The sequence below is a fragment of the Cydia splendana genome, chromosome 4, assembly GCF_910591565.1.
Source record: "Cydia splendana chromosome 4, ilCydSple1.2, whole genome shotgun sequence".
NCBI lineage: Eukaryota > Metazoa > Arthropoda > Insecta > Lepidoptera > Tortricidae > Cydia > Cydia splendana.
This window is the reverse complement of record NC_085963.1, coordinates 16,085,740-16,098,072: the sequence shown is the minus strand read 5'-3', so window position 1 is coordinate 16,098,072 and position 12,333 is coordinate 16,085,740. Positions and strand designations below refer to the sequence as shown.

The 12,333-nt window shown below is 38.4% G+C and overlaps 1 long non-coding RNA gene across 1 annotated transcript in view; it reads right to left on the bottom strand.

Annotated features, from left to right (window-relative positions):
• The window catches only part of LOC134790059 (uncharacterized), a 509,644-nt gene that overhangs the window by 456,124 nt on the left and 41,187 nt on the right, over window positions 1–12,333 (bottom strand). The gene's annotated exons all lie outside the window — the stretch shown is intronic.

The window sequence follows — 12,333 nt, the reverse complement described above, 5'->3', positions numbered from 1 at the left end:
TTCATAGTTGATGAGAATGTTGCGTTTTATCCACAAGAGTGGTAAAGTATATATTTGATGCAAATTTTGAATACCTACGAGTAGTGTCGTTGTATTGACTGGTGCAATTAACTTTTTAGTGATGATTTTGAATAATGAATATTGAACAGCGTTCATTTGGATAAGAATAGAAAAGTTTTACAGTTAGTATTTTTCTCGTGTTGTTGTGGCGAAAAGTTTTGTGTTTCACAAGCGTAGTAGTTAGTAATAGTAAAGCTTACATACTTAACCCTCGTGCCTTGAAATCCTCACAACGCTCAAGATTCCACTTTTAGAACCCCTCGCTACGCTCGTGGTCCAACTTTGGTATCTTTCGATTGCACGGGTGTCAATATTAGCACGAGGAGTTTAACAACACCTTTGCCCCCTTATAAAACAAATTAAATAATTAAACTACTTATCAGATTAGATTAGATTTATTTCATTTAAAAATATCGAAAATTAATTATATGTATATTGTTTGACGGATATGTAAATATTAAATGTTTGTATTTTTGCCAAGGCGTGCGCTTGCCTTCTAACATAGCCAAAGAGTAGACCATATTTCAACATAAATATATACCTAAATGGGGAGTATTAGGGACGCTATGTCAGACTTTCTTCAGTGGAAATGAGAAATTTAACATCAATTCGGCATATTGTTAATTTTATTGAGGTACCTAACCGTCTTTTATTAGTCATCGTAACTGAAAATGGCAGTCATGACAAAGGGTTTTCACCGTTATTCAATTCGCCGGCTTACAAACGGTCCGAATCGTAATTAGTGTGCTAACAAACCTTACGGACTTTCCATACAATAATGTTTGCCTTGAGCGCCGAAAATATTCTGAATAGCAGGATAACGCGCGTGCTTATTCTTGTAGGTAACTTGTTTTGTATTCTCGGAATGAGTCACAAAGCCCTTGACTTGATAAAGAATATGCGGGCAACTGGACGTGTTGTCTGTTTTTATATAAAGAACCGATAAATATCGATATCGGTATTATCGGTTTAGAGTTATGCGAGTTGGGGAATGGTTATTGTGCGGGTTAAATAGCGGATTATGTAGCGTCTGTAGCGAATGTAGCGATGGCGCGTTTTATGAGTGCTTTCGTAATCGTGCGCGGTGTTTTAAGGACGTGAATTTAAAATATAATACGAATTTTTCACTTCAATGTCAATGTGGCATGCTTACAACTTGTACACACGCAGCACTCACAAGTTATAATTACCTGATCGCACTCAAATTGAAATCAATCTTCATTGTATACCTACATGTCTTAGAATATGTTACGTAAATATGTATCAAAATTGTACTTATCGGAGACGTTTTTCATTATGCCCTTGTTTTCTTATATTTGCATAAGACCATTTTCATTAAATTAATATTAAATGTTCCTTTCCGAATTCTGCCTCCGTTTCCAGGTACTTCTTACATTATTTTCAAATTCATTCGTTATATCAAGATTATCAATATTATCATGTAATTATTTTGACCTTTCACCCCTCGATTCCCACGGACGCAATTTCAGATCAGTAAATTTAAAACTTCATGGTAGCTTTTGGGAGTTGAGGGGTTAAAACCAAAACTGTACGTACATATGTAGGTACTTATAGCCTGGACCGATAGAAAATTGAAATAGGGTAATTACTACGTAATCTCACTAAATTTAAGAACACACATGATTAGGGTTGCCAACCGTACTATATTATATAGTATTGTACTATTTTTTGGCTCTCTGTACTATATACTTTTGGAAAAATATATAGTACGCTAAAATACTATAGTTCCGACTAAACGTATATTACACTCATATTTAGTATTTATCTAAAACAGAGATATATATAACTCCGTATATAAAGATAAACTTTTAACCGACAAAAACAGGCAAAACTGCTTTTGACTGAGCATGTTGGTCAAAAGTAGTTTTACCTGAAAATCATACCTATTTCTGGCAGCAGTTTCGTTTTTAGGGCGTAGCAAAAAAAAAAGAACCCTAACCTACCTATCTCTGGGAACAGTTTCGTTTTTTGGGCGTAGCAAAAAAAAAATATCCCTAACCTACCTATCTCTGGGACCTACTTTTGACCGATAGTAACAGTCACAATTACTATTAACCAATGATTTTCAGGTAAAACTACTTTTGACCAACATGCTCAGTCAAAAGCAGTTTTGCCTGTTTTTGTCGGTTGAAAGTTCTTTTGACCAGTTCACACTTTTGACTGCGACATATACATTTTTTTGATAGTTTTATACGTTTTCATTTTGAGTTTGAGTCGTGTGTTGATAGATGGCAGTAAATTTACTGTGACTACAAAATTTACTATGACAGGACCCCTCTATACTATCTATTCTCTTTGATACTATCTATTCTCTTTGTCTAAAAGTACTATATTTTTTTGAAATGTACTATATTGTTGATGCCTTATTCTGGAAACTACTATATTCCACCAAAAAAAAGTTGGCAACCCTACACATGTTCGTAATGATCATATCATAAATTTGTACACTTGAAACCCTGAATTTAAATGCAAGTAGTTAGGACTTTACGTATTTATAATTATATGAGCACCATAAGTTGGCTGTTAGCAATCCGCAACATGATAAATGTCTACGATCCATTCGCCCGCCGCTACCCTTAATTCTCTGCAGAACCATGGAAGCCCATCAGCATTGAAAGAGCGGATTGGCTTAGTCATGGGCTTACTCATAGTTTTTTGCTCAAAACAACTTTTTGGAATGTGCCCCGGGGACAATAGCCGGCTAACATTAGAGGATATTTACTTTTCCTTCATTGTTTTATAAATGTATACAATATACCTAGCATATACCTATCAAATTATTTGAGGAGTAGTTAAGTACATATATGTATGTATGTATATAAACACTTTATTGTACATAAGACAGTAAGATACCTACAATTAAACAAAAAGTATTAATAAGTGAGTAATAGTATTTGTAATGAACGATTGTACGTACCTACTGTAGTTAAGTAGGTACGTAGCATTACGCAAAAACTTCGTTTTTCCATTGTGTATCATCTTTATTAAATGGGGCGGACGAGATCAATAAAATTCTATAAAATTATTAATTTTACTTATTAAAGTAAGTATTTGGCATTTTGTAGATAATATTTTTTTACTTCAAGCTGCTTTATACTGCAGTCTCCGTCAGATACGTTGAAGCAGCCAAGGTTCTCACAACTATATGTAAACGACTCTATTATTAAGAGCGCTATTACATTTCGGCGTTGAGCGAGTTTAGGTATTTTACGCGCTGCGGCAGGCCGTGCGAGCTCAGTACGCCGATCCCTTCTACCACACTCGCACTACAATGATGGATTAAACATTCTTGATCCTTCGCGAAGCATATTGAAATCAACCATAACAACACTAACTGTACTTAACTTTTAAAGTTCTAAAACTGTTATTTGGTAAGTACGAAAATACTAAATGCAGTGCAAATGTACATAGGGGCTGTTCATAAATTACGTCATCTATTTTTGACGATTTTTGACCCCCCCCAACCCCTCAAATCATCCAAAAATCAAGCTTCGGATGAATCTGTTTCCTCCTACGTCATGTTACCATCATCCGATGTCCAGACCCCCCCCCCCACTCCTCCCATTTGAAACGACGTAATTTATGAATAGCCCCATACTCGTACTTATGAAGGTATATTACTCGAAAGAAATTATAGGTACCTACTCGCTTATTTACATGTTTCGTCATTGCATTTGGTACCTATAGGTTGTAAAGTTTGTATCAACGAGGGTTTAAAAACGAACTGGTACTGAGGATCTGATGATGATTAAGGTGGTCACGGATACCAATCAACCATGTAGTAACATGATTAGGCTCGTTTGATTCGTCTCAACAAGATCTTTGACACTGAAGATACACAGGGTCTGATGATGGAGCTGGAAGGTGGCCACGGGTACCAGTCTATCATGTAACTAAACAACTTCGTGTTTGGGCTCGTTTGATTCGTCTCAACAAGATCTTTGAGACAAGACAGTACTCAGGGTCTGATGATGGAGCTGGAAGGTACCATTACCAATCAACCATGCAACTAAACCACATCGTGTTTAGGATCGTTTGATTCGTCTCAACAAGATCTTTGACACTAGGTGATACTCAGAGTCTGATGATGGAGCTGGAAGGTGGTCACCGGTACCAATCAACCATGCAACTAAACCACTTCGTGTTTAGGCTCGTTTTATTCGTTTCAACAAGATCTTTGACACAAGATAGTACTCAGGGTCTGATGTTGGAGCCGGAAGGTGGTCACCGGTACCAATCAACCATGCAACTAAACCATTTCGTGTTTAGGCACGTTTTATTCATCTCAACAAGATCTTTGACACAAGGTAGTACTCAGGGTCTGATGATGGAGCGCGAAGGTGGCGACGGGTACCTGTTAATCATCATCAGCTCCATCATCAGACCCTGAGTAGTATCTTGTCTCAAACATCTTATTGCGAGGAATCAAACGAGCCCAAACACGAAGTGGTTCAGTTACATGGTAGACTGCTACCCGTGGCCACAGTCCAGCTCCATCATCAGACCCTGAGTACTAACTTGTGTCAAAGATCTTGTTGCGACGCATCGAACGAAGCCAAACACGAAGTGGTTTAGTTGCATGGTTGATTGGTACCGGTGACCACCTTCCGGATCCATCATCAGACCCTCAGTACTACCTTGTGTCAAAGATCTTGTTGCGACAAATCAAATGAGCCCAAACACGAAGTGGTTCAGTTACATGGTAGACTGGTACCCGTGGCCACAGTCCAGCTCCATCATCAGACCCTGAGTACTAACTTGTGTCAAAGATTTTGTTGCGACGAATCGAACGAAGCCAAACACGAAGTGGTTTAGTTGCATGGTTGATTGGTACCGGTCACCACCTTCCGGATCCATCATCAGACCCTCAGTACTACCTTGTGTCAAAGATCTTGTTGCGACAAATCAAACGAGCCCAAACACGAAGTGGTTCAGTTACATGGTAGACTGGTACCCGTGGCCACCTTCCAGCTCCATCATCAGATCCTGAGTACTATCTTGTGTCTAAGGTCTTGTTGAGACGAATCAAACGAGCCTAAACACGAAGTGGTTTAGTTGCATGGTTGATTGGTACCGGTGACCACCTTCCGGCTCCAACATCAGACCCTGAGTACTATCTTGTGTCAAAGATCTTATAGAAACGAATAAAACGAGCCTAAACACGAAGTGGTTTAGTGGCATGGTTGATTGGTACCGGTGACCACCTGCCGGCTCCATCATCAGACCCTGAGTACTATCTTGTGTCAAAGATCTTGTTGAGACGAATCAAACGAGCCTAAACACGAAGTGGTTTAGTTGCATGGTTGATTGGTACCGGTGACCACCTTCCGGCTCCATCATCAGACCCTGAGTATTATCTTGTGCCAAAGATCTTGTTGAGACGAATCAAACGAGCCCAAACACGAAGTGGTTTAGTTGCATGGTTGATTGGTACCGGTGACCACCTTCCGGCTCCATCATCAGACCCTGAGTACTATCTTAAGTCAAAGATCTTGTTGAGACGAATAAAACGAGCCTAAACACGAAGTGGTTTAGTTGCATTGTTGATTGGTACTGGTGACCACCTTCCGGCTCCATCATCAGACCCTGAGTACTATCTTAAGTCAAAGATCTTGTTGAGCCGAATCAAACGAGCCCAAACACGAAGTGGTTTAGTTGCATGGTTGATTGGTACCGGTGACCACCTTCCGGCTCCATCATCAGACCCTGAGTACTATCTTGTGTCAAAGATCTTGTTGAGATGAATAAAACGAGCCTAAACACGAAGTGGTTTAGTTGCATGGTTGATTGGTACCGGTGACCACCTTCCGGCTCCATCATCAGACCCTGAGTACTATCTTGAGTCAAATAAATACATATAGAATGTCAGGTCGTTTCAAATATTTTTAATCCTGTCCGGTAGTTTATTAAACTGTACCATTATAAATTATAATACTATAAAAACAGTGCTAGGATCAAAGTCTCTCGTTGCGGTTTACACGCACACAGTATAGCGTTTTACACGGCGCCCGCCGCACACAATGATAAAAAACCTCGTCGTCGCCGTTGAAAATGTGCGGAGCCGACCGACACACGTCCTGCCTCTACAAGCTCTGCCGCGGCACTGAGCTGGCGCAGCGCGCGTCATCGGTAATATAGAGTAGTTTTCAAAAAATTGCCAAAAAATTATAGTAGAATTTCATAAACACTAATGTATACCAACAGTATAAGCAAACGTTGCAGATTGCTTGAGTATAAAAATGACTTCGATATTAAGTAGATTTTCGTAGGAATTGACACTTGTTTCGGAGAGAAAATCGAGTTCGTTTTACTTTGATTTTCTCTTTCTCAAAGGTATGTAGGAAAAATATAGTTTGATATGCCTAAAGTACAGGGTATTAGTAATACAAAATAGCCAGGTTTAGCAGAGTAAAATTCTCAACATTTCCAAATAAGAGCTCGCCATTCAGTGCTTCGCGGGGTTTTTCGGAAACGACCATCAGAAAAAAAATCATTACTAATTTAATAAGTCCTTTTTCTAATATTTACAACGATATTTATAAAGATAAGAAGACGCTTTTACTGGAACAAGTACTCATTGTTTCTAATAATGAGCGCAAAGTCCTGAATTTCGTCGACTAGTATCATCAATTTTGCATTATTTCGACTTTTCTTGTAAGAGCGCTCTTAAGACTTTAGATAAGTTCATGTAAGTGTTATATCTTTGTTTCATGGACATGATTCAGTGGGTAAATAAATTAGTAGTACGGTGACTGCTTACCATCAGGCGGGCCGTACGCTTGTTTTCCACCGCGGTGGTATAAAAAAATAGTAGTATTGTTTACTTGTCATGATATCTTAGTATTGCCAATCTATTAATATTTTTTCATCACACTTGCTCTTAAATGTATGTCCACTGATGGGTATCGGGTCTCAATTAGCTCTTGTTCACACCGCACCGCCCTTTTTGTATATTGACTATATTGTAGGTGGGTATTACTACCATACCAACCAATGTAGTCATGGTCTTAACATAGGTACGTAAATAACTCCAATTGTTACCTTAAGGCAAACCTTAAGGTAAGATAAACGACACTAGTTTATCGTCATTGACAATTTGATGATAATATTGATAATTAAAACGACAAAAGGGTTTAGTATATGGTACGGTAATTCTTTATGTAATTAGGTAGATAATGTAGGTTTTTGAATTATTACATACTTCAAGGAAATAAAATTAACTGCCAGTCCATTAAACCCGTACATGGTACGTAGAATTAAATTTGAAAAAATCAGCAATCGCTTGCATTACTGCTTATCACCTTTGCTGCGAAAAGAGGTCAAGTTGACCTTACTTGTTATCGCTCTCTGTCAATAATACTGATGATTTGTCGGCGCATGTTAATTATCTTAAATGATGGCTAACGCGCGCCCAACACTTTTTATTTTCGAATTCTTGTAAATACTTTTTATGACTATTATTATAGTAGGGTTGCACGAGGCTTGGGATGACGGGTAGAGGGCTACATCTGAAATGTTCCAATTAAAATACGAGGTCAGCGGCTGAGTCAGAGGGTAACGGATTCATTTGCATGTTCGTCTAGAAACCAAGCCGTATCTGTAGTAAGCTTCGGAGCCGGGGTGATGGATGAGTGTCGTCGAAGTTCCGGAGGGACGCGCGTGGGCGGTGTCATGACAGCCAAAATCTGCACTTTCCTACCGACTTTCTCTCTCGGAGGTGCGAAAGGTGTAGGGGCTCGATGGTTATTCGGTAGCTGGCGCCGCATAAGTGTACGCGCTCTAATCGCGCGGCAACAACGGTCGGGTCGGTTCGCGCGGTGCATATAGCGTCTTCGATATTCAAAGCACCTGCATGCGGTTTCAGAGTGCGAGTTTATAAAGTGGTGCGCGAGAGTGGAGGATCAGTTGGCTGAAGTGCAATGCCAGTGCGGCATGGCGATGAGAGTGCACCTGGTGACCGCGGCGCTGCTGCTAGTGCTGCGCGCGCGCGCTTCTGCCCCTGCGCATTTTCCTGTAAGTCGATCGCTCTAGGGCGGGCGGATTTCATATCAGTTTTAAATGTAAATTGCATTAAGTACTCGTAAATGTTACATCATATATGCCTTGTATGTTTTATGTTATAAGTATATTAAGTATTGTACTATACAATTCATCATTAGTCATTAATAGTAATTTGTACTTTTTTTCTTATTCAATAGTTTTTCAAGTTTTATTAGTAGCTTTTATTTTACGTTCATAATGGATGTTTAGGTTACCTAATACTTGTTTGCTTTAATAGCAACTTTTCGGTACCTATATTTATTGAAATTTTGTGTATTACTTTTATTGTATATGTTATGGCATGAAAGCTTAAACAATAAGATCAGATCAGATTTTCTTGAATGTCAGGGACAAACTCGTAATTAAGTATATGTTCTATATGTATGTCGAGTACCTACACTACACTACACTACACGTAGGTTTAACCGTTTTAAGGTGCTTTCCAATACCTATCTATTGTTTACGGCGGCTTCGCATGCCGGTAAGTAAAAGCAAGTAAATAGGTAATATCGGTGTACTTAATACCTACTTACATCTCTCGTAAAATTTTGCAGAGCTAAGGTCAAGTGTAACGTTATGTTGTACTGAATGATACTGCAATCCGTGACCGTGATTTGTCAAGCATATGCTTTATTTACTTTACTGTATTTACTTACTTGTTCGTGCCTAAAGTAAATAATAAAGTCTCCAGAAATATGTCAAATCCTTTTCAAGAGTTCTTGTTAAAGCCTTAGTTGAAGAATATTTATTGAATGCCTCGTTACATAGCAGCTCATCACGTGGGCAGCAAAAGTGGACCGCTTTTGTAGATCCCAATGAACTGCGTAACGTAATGACATAAAAGAAATAAAATTAAACGAAATAAGTAGTAGGTATCTAAGCACGTCCGTAATCATAACATTCCCAAGTAACGTTACGCAATAGTAATTCGTGCGGGGTGAAAGGGGGTAAATATGTTGCAAAACACTTTCGCAGAATTGGTTCAAAAGTAAGTTACATAATTTAATTGAGTTCAGCCGATTCGGCGCGGCATCACGTACGGTCCGCAGCGTAAACGTCACGTAGATGTTATTCAATTGGGTCTATAGATGATTCATGATCAAAGTGGAGTGTCGAGTGAAGTTAAAAGCTCCCGCTGCTGCCGCCCAGTAGGTATCTACAGACAGAAGACGTAGAGTCGAGCGCATATCTCACGTAATCGCGATCTATGGCGCTACACTTTCATTATCCATCACATTCGAACGTAACAGCCGAGTTTCGAAATTGAAGTAATAGCTTATTAAGTTCGGCGATTGCGTCGCAGCTGTGGAAGCAGATAATTCACTGGAATTCCATTGTCTAGCTTCGAAGAAAAAGAAAAACAAATAGTTTTACTTTCCCCTTTACTTCGCTCGCATCCGCTAATGTCGAACCTACACTTAGCTGACTCATGTGGTGTCGATTTCGGTTTCACTAACCTCCATCAGTTTGAGTGACTTGCCGCGACTATTTTACTCGGTGGCTCCTAGCTACACGGAATGAACAGCTCAAAATTATCAAGAAAGAAATGCGGCTCATCATCTCATCAATCATAGACCTTAGCTTTTTATATTAAGTTGTCAGGAGAAGAAAGTTACGTTTCGTGTTAAGAAGTCATTAAACATTTGTTGTGTAAACACGCCTGTGGTGAGTGAAACGGGAGCAAATAAGCTCGTGGCGCCGCCGCGCGCCGCTAGTCCGTAGATCGTTTAGCGAAGGATTACTTATTTTATTAATTAAATGATGTGAAGAAGCGTGGGAACAGGGCGGCGGCGGCGCCCGCGGCCCCACACCGCGAGCGCGACGCTTTGTCACCGACGACCCCGATTACCGCCGCATAAGCCACATTTATCAATGCCTTGTTGACACTACTTTGACGCGTTCCTGATACCCACATTGATTGCATTGTTGAGCAAGTACCCGCAATTATATTAATAGATTTCGCAAATAAAATCTGCAGTTAAACGTGAGTGAGCTGATCATCGTAGATAAAGTGCGTGGGTTAAGTATATTTAATCTTTATAACACTTTAATCTTTAATTAAACTACCTACAGATTTTAGATGCGCGAATGGTGTGGACGTTAGTACACACTTGATATTGTATTTTATTTAGTTAAGTAAGAGCTCTGTAATGTCGCCTATACATCTCGTCTTTTCTTAACAATGCTAAGCACGTACCGTTTATAGATTCAGCGAGATCGCTGGCGTAGTCTTCGCAGAAATAATACAAAAGCTAATAGCAGTCTTGTCGCCTCACATATGTATGTACCTATCTTCATACATATCTGTTAAAAATATGTATGTAAGCGGTCGGGTCCCGAGGTCGGGTCAGTGTCAGGATTGTCGGATAAGTACCTATTGACAAGCCGTAATACCTTGACATTAGAATAATCATTACCAGACATCGTATTTTTATAGCATAAACAATTTCAGCCCTAATGATTAATTAGCGTTAATTACGTTAATATTAACCTTAATTTAATTTACCATTTCAGTTGGTCATGAGTTGGAATTATCTATACTAATTCCGTAACACTAACACGACTCTGCTGCACCAAAAATTCTATAAAATTTACGATGTATGATTATTATGTACACACGAAACGTTAAACTCGAACTCGAGATTTCGGGGGCCACGACTAATCCGATAAAACACGCATCTCCATTGTGAGATTTGTGAGATAATAGGTACAGGCATAATTTGACTTCATTATGTAAGTACTTATATTAATTTTGGTTGTAAAGTGGTTTAGACGTAAGCAGATTTCTAATGAGAGTAAATGCCGCTTATCAGCCTTCCGATTGTTATGGCTAATTTAACATGATTTAACCAAGCTTGAGGCTAATTAGACCTTTAAATAAGTTTTTGGCAAAAACAGTTATTTGTTTTACAAGGGGGCAAAGTTGTTGTTTAACCGCTCGCGTTAATATTGATACCCGAGCAAGCGAAAGATTCCAACATTGAACCACGAGCGTAGCGAGTGTTTCGAAAAATGGAATCTTGAGCGTTGTTAGGGTTTCAAAGTACGAGGGTTAAACAAAATTTGCCCCCGAGTGAAACACAAAATTTTTCACCACACCAACCCGAAGCAAATATTAAATGTAAAATATCAAACAAAATCAAACCAAATCAAATCCAAATGAATGTTATTAAATATTTATCATCCAAAATCATTTAATAGTCAATTCTACTAGCAAACATAAGAAAGCAACTCAAAATTTGCATTTTATTACTTTGTCTCACATGTGAATAAAATGCAACTTTGCTATCAGTTTTTGAAGTGCAAAGTAAGCCTTTACGAGCTGGTGTGGTGAAAATTCATTTTTGATAAGTACAAGCTTTTATCGCTGGCTGTACTTTTTTCCCACCACCACCATAAAAATCTCACTTGGGTCAATTTTCAAATAGGCATTTTTTGCTGTCCCACGGCTAAAACTCGAAGTCCATAAGACTAATAGACTGGGTATGTATATATTTTCATTCAATGTATTAAGCTTTAAAAATCATACACAACTGTACCTAAAATATTATTAGTTCCTGACAAAATCGCATTTGAAGTTCCAAAAACGGCGAAATTTGCCGTTTTTCGCGTGTCCCAGTGGCGGCATAGCGCAATAAAAAAAATCATAACTTTGGATGTAGGCAACGTATTATAAACAACGTTGTATTTTTATAAAGAGCGTTTTCTAGAGAATTGATTTAATCATATTGATCAATTAATGCGTTATTTAATAAAACAAGGGAAGCTTTTTTATTGCTGTCCCACGCGGCACCTGTTTTGTTATGACTTAAATATACCCCCTATAATCTTCTTTGTCTATTGAGTAACGGTTAGATTCAATTTACGACGCAATAGTGCGGTTAGTTGGGTATCGATTGACATCGAATGTAGACGCGGAAACAGTTTAATTTATTTAAAAACAGGTAAGAATCTCTTTCGATATATTTTGGTACGACTACAATGACATTTGTATGGACGCTTAATTCGTTGGTACATAGTTGAAATAAAAATATTTATTTTGTAATAATAGTTGTAAATATAGTGTTAAAATATATAGTAAAATAAATAAGTGAATCGGTTGTATTGTGTAGGAAATATCGCTAAAAAATATTAATATTATTAATAGTAGGTAATTTTACACTTCATATTACGGTATCAGATGATAACATAATTATTGTATAGGACCTATAG